Raw genomic sequence first — 11,602 nt, forward strand, 5'->3', positions numbered from 1 at the left:
AATCTCAATCTCTTCACCATCCATCCTGATGCTGCCGATTGGTCCAGTGGTGATATCAGTCATAGCAACCATATAAAAAACAGATCTGGACCCTCTTCTATCCTGTGACATCCTCATTTTTGACAAACTCAAGTTCATTTCAGTAATCATTGTGCCAATCCATCTGGTTGAATTTATTCCTCTCTCTTGCCAACCCTTTCGCTTTCCAAGCGTGATCTCCCTTTCTAATGAATAGACTCTCCTGAAAACATGCCCAAAGTATGTGAGACAAAGCTCTGTGTTTAAGAAACACCTGGTTGTACTTTTTTCAAGATACAGCTGTTTGTTTTTGGCAGTCTACGGGATATTCAGTACTCTTCTCCAACTTCACAACTCAAAGGCATCAATTCTTCTGTTATCTTCATCCATTGTTCAGTTCTCAGATGCATAGTAAGTTGTTCTTATGTACTTGGGAGAGGTCCCTAACACCAGACTTGCCCAATGCAATATGTCTCCTGATCTCCTGATTGCTGGTACCAAAGATGTTGTTAATCCAAACAAAATGAAATCACTGACAATTTCAAACCAATCTCCAACTATCTTGTGTTATATATTAGCCCAGTGGTGGGAATTTTTATTTTCTTGATGTTTAGATGTAATCCATATTAAAGGTTTCAGTCCTTGATCTTCTGCAGCAAGCTTTTCATGTCCTCCTCACTTTTAGCAAGCAAAATTGTGTCATCAGCATAATGCAGGTTGTTGATAAATCTTCCTCCAGTCCTGATGCCATGTTCCTCTTCATAAAGTCCAGATTCAGATAAATCAGTATACAGATTGAATGTTTAGAGACTAGATACATCCCTGAAACACACCCTTTCTGATTTTAAACCATGCCATTTTAAACCATGCCAACCCTCACTCAGTAAAAGTTCATTAAAAATACTAAGGAAACAGAAAAAACAAAAATGGACCTCAGAAGCAGCAATGAAAATTGTACTAGAGCATTGAGAAGCTTAAACAAAGGGAAGAGAGGTCAAAGTAAAAGAGCTGACCAGTTAAGCTAAATATTATAAAGAAATGTCAAAGAACTGATGTCAGAGGATATAAAAAGGAAGAACGCATTTGGCACTTTTCAAACTGAAAGAACTGCAAAAAAAGGCCTCAATTTGCAATAAGGAGAGATACTGTGAAAAAAAAATGTTCTAGGACACAGCAAAAGAATATGACAGGATACAGAGTCACTGTACCAAGTAGTATTTGTTGACACAGGAAAATTTCAAAAAGTACCATATAGGAAGAATTTCAAGGTGAAGGCATTGGTAAGAAAATAAGGCCCCAGGAATTTATAGCACTTTTCACTTAAGAGATGGAACCCTCGACATACTCACTAGTCTATGCCAGGAAATTTTGAATACACTTGCCTTTTCAACTGACTGGAAGAACCCCATATTTGTTCCCAGTCCCAAAAAAGATGATTTGTAGAATGTGGAAATTATCAAACAATATCATTAATATCACATGCAAGTAAAATATTGCTGAGGTTTATCCAAAATGGGCTAAATCATTATATTGACAGAAATTTCCAAAAGTTCAAGGAGATTTTAGAAGAGGCTGTGACACCAGGAATATCATTACTGATGTCATTTAGATTCTGGCTGAAAGCACAGAATACCAGAAAACTGTCTATATGTTTCATTGACTATGTAAAGGCGCTTGTTTGTATGAATCATAATAAACTATACCTAACATTGAGAAGAATGGAAATCTCAAAACATCTTAATGCATAAACAGATGCAATAAATAATAAGATACTTAAATTAACACAGCAATTTCATTTCTAGGTATATCCACAAAAGTCTTAAAAGCAGAGACTTCACAGGAAACTTTTACACTTGTATTCATTGAAACAATGTTCATAACAACCAAAATGTAGAAACAACCTAAATATTATGAATACACTACTCAGCCAATAGGAAAATTGAAGTCTAGTATGTATCCAGCTTAAAGACATTATCATTGTAATTGTTGTTATGAACCCTCAGGGTAACTGACTCATTGCTGAACATTGAGTGGATTTAAGATGCCATATATCACACAATTTGATATTATCTGTCTATCTTAATTCAGTGGAGCAGCTTGTGGACTTGAACCATCAGTATTTGGGTTGGTAGCACAACTCTTTACCACTAATCCACTAGATTTCCCTTTAATGACATTGTTGTTGTTGTTGTGTACTATAGAGTAAGAATTGACCAGTAACTGACCCTCCAGTGGGTTTTCGGAGGCAGTTAATAGCATGAAAGAAGATCGCTTATACTTACTTATCCCACAGAGCAAGCATCTTCAAGTTGATAGGACACCTTCTTATCACTAGGCCACTCCCTTAAAGATAGTAAACCAACCATAGGAGGACAAATATTGTATGACCTCATTCATGTAAAAAGATAACATTTATAGGTGGCTATCAAGTGTAAGAATGAGCAAGAAAGGAGAAAATAACAATGATGAAAATTTACATTGATTAAAAGTAGGGCTGCTCTTGTTTGGTATGATCCAGTCCGCAGATATAAACTATGTCTCCAATCTGTCTTAACTTTGGAAGTCAAATTTCTGTCATTTTAATCATGATATTTTTGTAAAATCACTTTATCACAGAAACCAAATGCTTCAGAAAAATAAAATTACATTTTTTAGAGAACAAAAACAAGGGAGCTAATTAGATATTCTCTAATGTTTCTTAAATAAAATGCCCCATGTCACCTATGGATCTTATAAAAATGTAAATTTATACCCTATGTCCAAGGACAGTTCTTGTGATATACGGCTATTTTCTAAATTACTGAGTAATCCAGTAATCATATGCTATTGTTGTTGTTAGGTGCCTTTCAGTTAACTATGACTCATAGAGACCATGTGACCAACACATTTAAACATTGGCATATCTTGCGTCATCATCACAAACTCAACATCATGCCCAAGCACACTGTTGCAGTTACTAGTAGTAATCCATCTCCTTGATGGTCTTCTTTTTCACACTTCCTCTACCTTTCAAGGAATGATTGCTTTTTCCAAAGAGTCAATGTATATGAGATGGAGATTTACCATTTTTGCCTCTAATGTACACCCTAGTTGTGCTTATTCCAAGACTGTTTGTTCTTTTGCAGTCTATGTAATATTTAGTACTCTTCACAAACACTACAAATCAAAGGCATTACTTTTTCCTTTAGTCTTCCTCATTCATTGTCCAACTTTCACAACTATGTGGAGAAATTGAAAATACCATGACTTGAATCAGATACATCTTAGTCTTTAAACTAGTGTCCTTGCTCTTTAGCATTTTAAAGAAATTCTGCAAAATAGATTTATCCAAAGCAATTCTTTTATTTTTTGACTGCTGCTACATGTGTAGAACAGACAATTACTGTAGTTGTTACCAATAATTTAAGAGACGTTTGGAGGCCTAGTGGGTAGAGAGTTGCACTACCAAGAGTTGCCATCCATCCTGATGCTACAGATTGGTCCAGTGGTGAGAATCTTTGTCTTCTTGACATTGAGCCTCAGTCCATATTGAAGGCTGCAGTCCTTGACCCTCTGCAGTAAGTGCATGAGGTCCTCCTCAGTTTCAGCAAGCAAGGTTATGTCATCTGCATAACGCAGATTGTTGATAGATCATCCACCAATCCTAACGCCACGCTTCTCCTCATAGAGCCCAGCCCCTCGGATAATCTGCTCTGCATACAGGTTGAAAAGGTGTGGAGATAGGACACATCCCTGACGTACACCCTTCCCAATTTTGAACCATGCAGTGTTGCCCTGCTCTGTTCTGACAACTGCCTCTTGATCCCAGTACAGGTTTTGCATTAGCATGATTAAATGTTCTGGGATTCCCATTCTTCTCAGAGTCAGCCACAGTTTGTTATGATCCACACAGTCAAATGCCTTTGCATAATCAATGAAACACAGATAGGCATTCTTCTGGTATTCTCTGCTTTCAGCTAAGATCTATCTAACATCAGCTACAATATCCCTAGTACCACGACCCCTTCTAACCCAGCCTGGACTTCTGGCAGTTCTCTGCTGATGTACTGTTCCAGTCGTTTTTGGATAATCTTCAGTAGAATCTTGCTTGCATGTGAAATCAATGACACTATTCTGTACTTTCCACACTCAGTTGGGTCGCCTTTCTTTGGGATGGGAACAAATATTGACCTGTTCCAATCAGTTGGCCAAGTGGATGTTCTCCAGATTTCTTGACACAATTTGGTGAGCACATCCATGGCAGCATCTGTTAGCTGACAATTGGTATACCATCTCTTCTGGGGGCCTTAATGTTTTGCTATTTCCTTCAAAGCAGCTTGAACTTCTGCCTTCATCACCATAGGCTCTGGCTAGGCTGCATTTTCTCCAACATATGCTTGTTTGTTCTTTTGACAGTCCATGGGATATTCAGTACTCTTCTCCAACAACAAGTTCAAAGACATCAATTTCTCTTATTCATTGTCTGGCTTTCAGATTCATAGCAAATGTTTGAACAGACCATCATCTGAATCAGGCACATCTTAGGCTTTAAACTGACACCATTGCTCTTTAATGCCTCTAGGCATTAGTTATCTAATTATTTTAATATTGTTGTTGTTATCAAGTCAACTACATCCCATAGCAACCCTATGAACAATAGGTCTGAATCTGTCTTATTCTGAGTCAATCTCACTACCTGACACACAGTCATTATATCAATCCATCCCAGGGTCTTCATTTCCTCTTCTAACCCTCTACCCTTCCAAGCATGATGTCCTTCTTCAAAGACTGGGACCTTCTGGTAACATGCACAAAGTACGTGGGATGAAGTTCCAAAATCCTTGCCTCCAAGGAGCAATCTGATTTAACCCTCTACAGGACAGATCTGTTTGCTTTCTTGTCAGGCCATGGCATGTTCAATATTCAAGTGTTCTCCAGCATCACAACAAGCAATTGAGAAGATCATGGCCTGGATCAGGCACTACTTATGCTCATGTAAAACTGATACCTAGACCAGGAAGTTTCCTGAACAGAGCAAAGTAACACTGCAGAATTCAAACTCGAAAAATGAATGCATCAGGAATGTATCTTTTCTCCATGTATTTCCAATCTATATGTGGAAAAGATCATTTGGGAGGCTGGACTTTATGAAGAAGAATTGGAGGAATACTCACTAACAACCTATGTTATGTTCATGACACAACCTTAATCACTGAAACTGTGGAAAATTTGAAGCCTTTGCTGCACAAGGTCAAGGAAGTCCATCTTCAATATGGATTACATCCCAACATCAAGAAAACAAAGATCTTTACTAGCAGGCCAATTGGCAGCATCATGATTGATGGAGAAAAAAATGGATATTGTTAACAATTTCATCTTCCTCAGAACCACAATCAATATTTTTTTTGCACCATCCATCAAGAAATAAAAAAAAAACCAAGTTGCTCTGGAAAAATCTTCTGGCAGAGACTTCTCCAAAGTGCTGAAGAGCAATGCTGTGATTGTTAGGTGATGTTAAATAAATTCTAACTTCTGTAGAATCAGTGTTCAACACAATGAAACATGGCAGGATTCTGTGCCATGTTCTCAATCACTGCTGTGTCTATTTTACTGTTACAGCCAGTATATCAACTATTTCATTGATGGTTCTTCCAGTTTTCTATTTTACAAATTATAATTGCCTTTCCCTGGAACTAGTATATCTTTCTAGCATGCCCAAAGTATGTGAGATGAAGTCTTACCATGTTTGTCTCCAAGAAGCATTCTAGTTGCACTCTTCAAAGACAGATTTGCTTGTTCTTTTAATAATCCATATTTTCAATATCCTTTGCCACCACAGTTCAAAGGCACCAATTGTTTTTATGTCTTCCTTATTCACTGTTCAACTTCCACATGCATGTGGAAGCGACTGAAAATACCATGGTGTGAGCCAGGCGTATTTCAATGTGACATCCCTACTTGTTAGCACTCTAAAGAGGTCTTTTGCACCAGATTTAGCAATGTATCATATGATTACTTGACAGCTGCTTCCATGAGTCTTGACAGTGGATCCAAGTAAAACCAATTTCTTTACCACTTTTAATATTTTGTCTATTTTTTGCTGCTGTTTCCTGGTTTAGTTGTGATGATTTTTGTTTTATGTTGTATAAGATTTTGTTTACTTTAAGATTATATGAAATTCATACTGAAAATCTTCTTTGATCTTCTTCATTAAATGCTTCAAATCATCTTAATTTTCTGCAGGCAAGATTGTATCATCTGTGTATTGCAGGTTGTTAATGGGTCTTCTTGCAGTCCTGAAGACAAGTTTTTCTTCATATAGTCCAGCTTTTCTGATTATTTCCTCAGCATACAGATTTATTAAGATTGTGGAGAGAATGGGTCTCAATATCCATCTTTTCTGATTAGAAATAATATAGTGAGTATCCCCTTATTATGTTCAAATGATTGCTTCTTACACAGGTTCTGTATGAGCACATGCAAGCTATCTGGAATACAGCTAAATTATAGGAGTAATGAACTATATGATATGGACTGTAGATTGGATGGTAGTAAGTGGTTACCTAGATGAGAGTAAGCATATGTGTTGTTTGTTGTTGTTAGATGCCCTTGAGTCAAACATGACTCCTAGTCACCCTATGGGCAACAGACCTGAACCTTGCCCTATTCTGTGCCATCCTCATCATCTATGACATTCATCGCATATAGGAAAGGTCAAATAGAAATAAGACATTTTGTTTCCCCTTTGTCATGAATGAGCTGCAGCTTTCTTAGATACTAAAAACAAAAAGATATTCTTTTTTTTAAAAAAAAGTTTGTGTGACAAAATAACTGTATTTAGTACCACAACAAGCTAAAGTTGATAGAACTGAATTGCTGAGACCAAATATGGTGATGCATTGTTCTCTGAAGCAGAGGAACTGTTTTTGTAAATTGTTAGAGACTTCAAAAACTGTATTTCCTTTTCAAAAGTATTATCAAAGGCAGTGACTCATTACTAAGGCTGAGTTTAGAAGCAATTTCTAAAGAAAAACATTTTTTTTTCCCCTGAAGCTCATTTGACAGTAGGTTGTGCATCTCTGCCCTGCAATACCCAGACAATCAACTGAAGTTCTGAGGATTCTGAGTCAGTGACAGCTACAGAGATGGATGGCAATTGCTCATATTGAAAATTGGATAAAAATGGTGCATAGCCATACTGAATAGTGGGCACATGCATGGTGGTTCAGTTTTTGAAGGGTATGACTGGATTTGTGGTTGATTCTTTGGTCACTGATACCATTGTCTTACCACATTGCATTAAAATACAAGTTTCCAACTGAAACTTGAAATGACAAGTTTGAAATGACAAGATGAATCAACTCGGTGATTCACTGTATCTCCTTACTGTGTTAATTTTTATTATATCCCGAGAGAATCATAACTTGAATTTTGATGGTCACCTTTTGGAGCCCTGAGGTATTTTATTTCTTAAAATTAGGTTATTATGTTTTGCTAATATTTGACCTAAAGAATATTTTCCTTGAAAAATCTGTAATAATGCTAAGGTAAACATGATAATTTTTTTTCTTAACAGTATTATTTTAGTACTACTTGTGTTCTGGGAAAGCACATGGATGTATTACAGGGTTGTGTGGTATGGAAGGATCCTAGATTTTGAAACACAAATATTATAAAATTCTTGCTCTTGAAAGTTCTGATAGATTCACTTGGCAAGGAGCTAGGATCTCCAAACTTCTTTTCACTGTTTGTAATGTAATCGTTGTATAGATATTACAACCACCAGACACAGTAAAAGGATTATGTCAAATATAAAATTCAGGCAGAACATCTAACTTTCTGCTGCATTTCTCTTTCAACTCTTGGAGTAGCCATGTTGTTTTATTGATGTAAATAGCTTTAACATGATTTCATCAATAGCAAAGGAGTGAAATGAAAAAATCAAAGAATTTTTTTCTATCTTGGAGTGATTTGTGGGGTCACACATACTTAATATAAGAGTAGACCTTAGAACAAACTATTTTGAACAATTTATCTGTGTTTAACAATTTTGAAACAGAAAAGTAGCCAGGTCAATTCCTGACTAAAATATATATGTGTGTGCGTGTGCGTGTGCGTGTGCGTGTGTGTGTGTGTGTGTGTGTGTGTAGTTTTTAATTGGAATTTTAACTAAGGTCTACAGAGAGGTTGGGTTTTCATTCATTCTTTGTTGCATTTTTCTCTCCGTCCCTTTTCCTCCCCACTCTTCCACAGGAATTAAGTTGCATTGCTAACCCAAAACTACCTTGGTCAGCTCCAACCTACCAACAGCTCCTCAGGAGAAATATGAGCAAAGCCTTTGGTAATGAGTGAGTGATAACTAGTTTAAACAGTAACAGCATTTTACTTGAAGAATGCAGGGTCATAGCCATCAAATTCCTTCCAAATCTACCAATCAAATTGGTAGAAGGTACAATTAAACTCTATCAGAGATCATAAGCAAACTGCAAAATCACCACAACCTTCGTGCTTTATCTTCTCTTGCAATTTTTAGCATTTTAATTTTGCCTTTTTCTCATGTTGTTAAGTCACTACTTTTCTTTTTTGCAAACAGCTTTTCTTGGAAATCCTTGTACACCAGACATGCTTGCCTCATTTTTTACTTTTTGTTGCCTCCCTATGCATGCATCTACCATTGTCTGTACTTGTATCCCAACACCAATCTTTTTATTTCTTTTTAATTTTTATTTTATTAATTTTAATGAACATTTACAGAGATTTTGGATTTCCATTCATTCAATGTTGCACTTTTCCCCCTGACCATCCCTCCTCCCCCCCAAGTTGGCTCTTTTCTTTGAAAAAGAAAAGAAAAAATCCTTCATTGCTATACAATACTCCCCCCCACCCCTGCCACAGCTTCGAGTACACTCCACTGTGCAACCTTAACTATTGGAAGCTCTACAGCTATACAGTGAGGAGTTAGATGTTGGAGTTTAGACTTCTTGCATGCAAGTCTCAACTATAGCATTCTTTAGTTTTAGAGTTTGCACAGTTCTCTTAAAATTGCTAGGTCTCACTTCTCCCATGTGTAGAATGTATCAATAACATTATTATTATGGGTTATTACAAACATTAAATAGCATAAGAAATTAAAAAAGAATGGACAGTACAATGAAGGATTCACAGTAGATGCCTGGCAATGACTTGAGGAACTGAGTTAAGGGAAATTTTCTTATCAGATATGATATCTGTGGATATTCTTACCAGTTATTTTTCTTCTGGATAACTGTAGTTCAGAAATACTCCCTGGAGTTATACTGCAAAAATAAAGGAAAATGTTCTGAGTTCTGCGGTATATATTTATCAGAAGAAAAGACCTCTGTGGGCAAAAGAGACGACCAAAAAAGACAAAATGAAGATAACAATGAACCTGTAATCATATACTAAACCTCAAATGTGTCTGATCTGAAATTCATTCATGTACTTGTGAAACAAATATTTAGTGAATACCTACTTTGGTCAAGGACTACATTGTCAGAAAATTAAAGGAAAGGCTTACAGAGGAGTATTGTGTAAGTTAGTGTGTAGTACGAACAAGTCATGTTCAAACTAAATTATTGTGATAATCATAAAAAATTCTACATTAATTTCTTCAAGCAGAAACTGGTAATAAACAAAATGTCCATCCATTCTTGTTTTACATTGTTGACATAAAAGTACTTATTCTATCAAAGTAGTATCATGCTCCCAGGATTTTATTTCTTTTATAAGTTTCTGCCTATCAATGGCCAAAACTGGCCTCTCTATAATTCTCCAGCTGCACCTGGAAAATTTTTACTTGATGTCATCTCTCACTTCCCCTTATGAAAGAAATCAGTAACAGGATGAAATAGAGCACTGTTGATTAGGCTTGGCAAAACATGTAGAGTGTTAGTAAAAACAGTAGTTTGCATCATTTTTACTACAACAATATTTTTAACAAAGAAAATAACAAGTAAGACCTTCATATTAAAATAGTAATAATGACAATTATTTACACTGCAAAGACTGATGATTTTCTTTGGGTAAATCATCACATAAGTAACACTGCTTTTCTTCTTCAAATTCCAACTCTTAAAATTTCACAGATACTTCTGGTTTCCTAGAAGGTAAGGAAGTTGCACTACCAACCCAAAGGCAGGTGGTTGAAATCCATCAAATTCTTCCAGGGAAATGGTTAAACAATCCTCTCCTGTGAGATTTACATCTTCTGAAAATCTACTGGAGAGTCGGGTATGAGTCAGTGCCAAGTCGATGACAGTACTTGAGTTCTGATGTGTAAATTATTAAAGCTCTTCAAGTTAAGTTTAAAAACACATTTAACTTTAAAAATAACATTGTATGTTAGTGCAGTCACTGATCTTTGTGATAGACCAAAAAGAGCTTGAAAATCAAAGCAAAAACTGTAGTTTGGAGATCAAATGTTGAACATTCTTGATTTCTTCTTTAATTTGATCTTTTATAAAATCCACTGGTTTTCCTCTTAGCAAATTATCCAGTTATGTATTCCTCTGAAAACCTGCTGGAGTGTGAGCTGGAAGGTCCCAACTTTTTTGGTAAATAGCAGCAAATCACACAGGAGAAGATTGCACATCTTTCTCCAATGGAGCAACCATAGATTAAAAAAGTGTACCTTTTTATTGACAGCACAATTTCTTACCACTAAGCCACCAGAGCTCCTTAGTGAAGGCTCGTGGACTGCCAAAAGAACAAACAAATATGTCTTAGATAAATTGAGTCAGAGTGTTCCTTGGAGGCAAAAGTGATAAAGCTTTAGCTCACGTGTTTCCAGCATGTTGCTAAGAGAGGCTATTCCTTGGAGAGGCTATTACTTGGAAAGGTGAGGGGTCCGTGAAGGAGAGGAATACCCTCAACTAGGTGGATTGACAGTGACAGCAGCAATGGTTTCTAGTGTGGCAGAAAGTTTGAGGATGTCACAGAATAGGGCAGAATTCAAATCTGTAGTTTATGGGGTCACTTTGGGTCATAATTGATGGCACCTACCAACAATGCCAAAGTTCAAAGAATTTAAGAACCTCACTCTCCTCAACAACCCCTATTCTTTCTCAATATTGGGATCACAATGAGGTACAGTGTGCACAGTGGTACAGAATACAGTATATTGATGTTAAGTGTCATTAAGCCTGTTCTTACTCCTGGTGATCCTGTGTACAATTTAATGAAATTCCTCTCGATTCTGTGCCATCCTCATAATCTACGTTGTGCTGAGCACATTACTACATTTCCTTTGTTAATCTATTTCATTAAGATTCTTCCTTTCTTTGCCAGATCCTTCACTTTTCCAAGCATGATGTCTTTTTCCAGATACTAGCCACTCCTAATAATATTCCCGTTCAATGTAAATTGAAATCTTTGGGGATTGTTTTCTTTATGTTGAGGTATAATCCATATTGAAAGTGATGGTCTTTGATCTTAAGTAAATGCTTCAATTACTCTTCACTTTCATCAGTAAATTTGTGTAATCTGCACCAGGTTGTTGATGAGTTTTCCTTCGATCTTGATGCAGTATAGTAGCTTACAAACTTAGGTGAATTAAAATGAAAAAGAATTATTATGATAGGGAAAA

This window comes from Elephantulus edwardii, unplaced genomic scaffold (assembly GCF_000299155.1).
Source record: "Elephantulus edwardii isolate Elephantulus edwardi_28Jun2011 unplaced genomic scaffold, EleEdw1.0 scaffold00025, whole genome shotgun sequence".
Taxonomy (NCBI): Eukaryota; Metazoa; Chordata; class Mammalia; order Macroscelidea; family Macroscelididae; genus Elephantulus; species Elephantulus edwardii.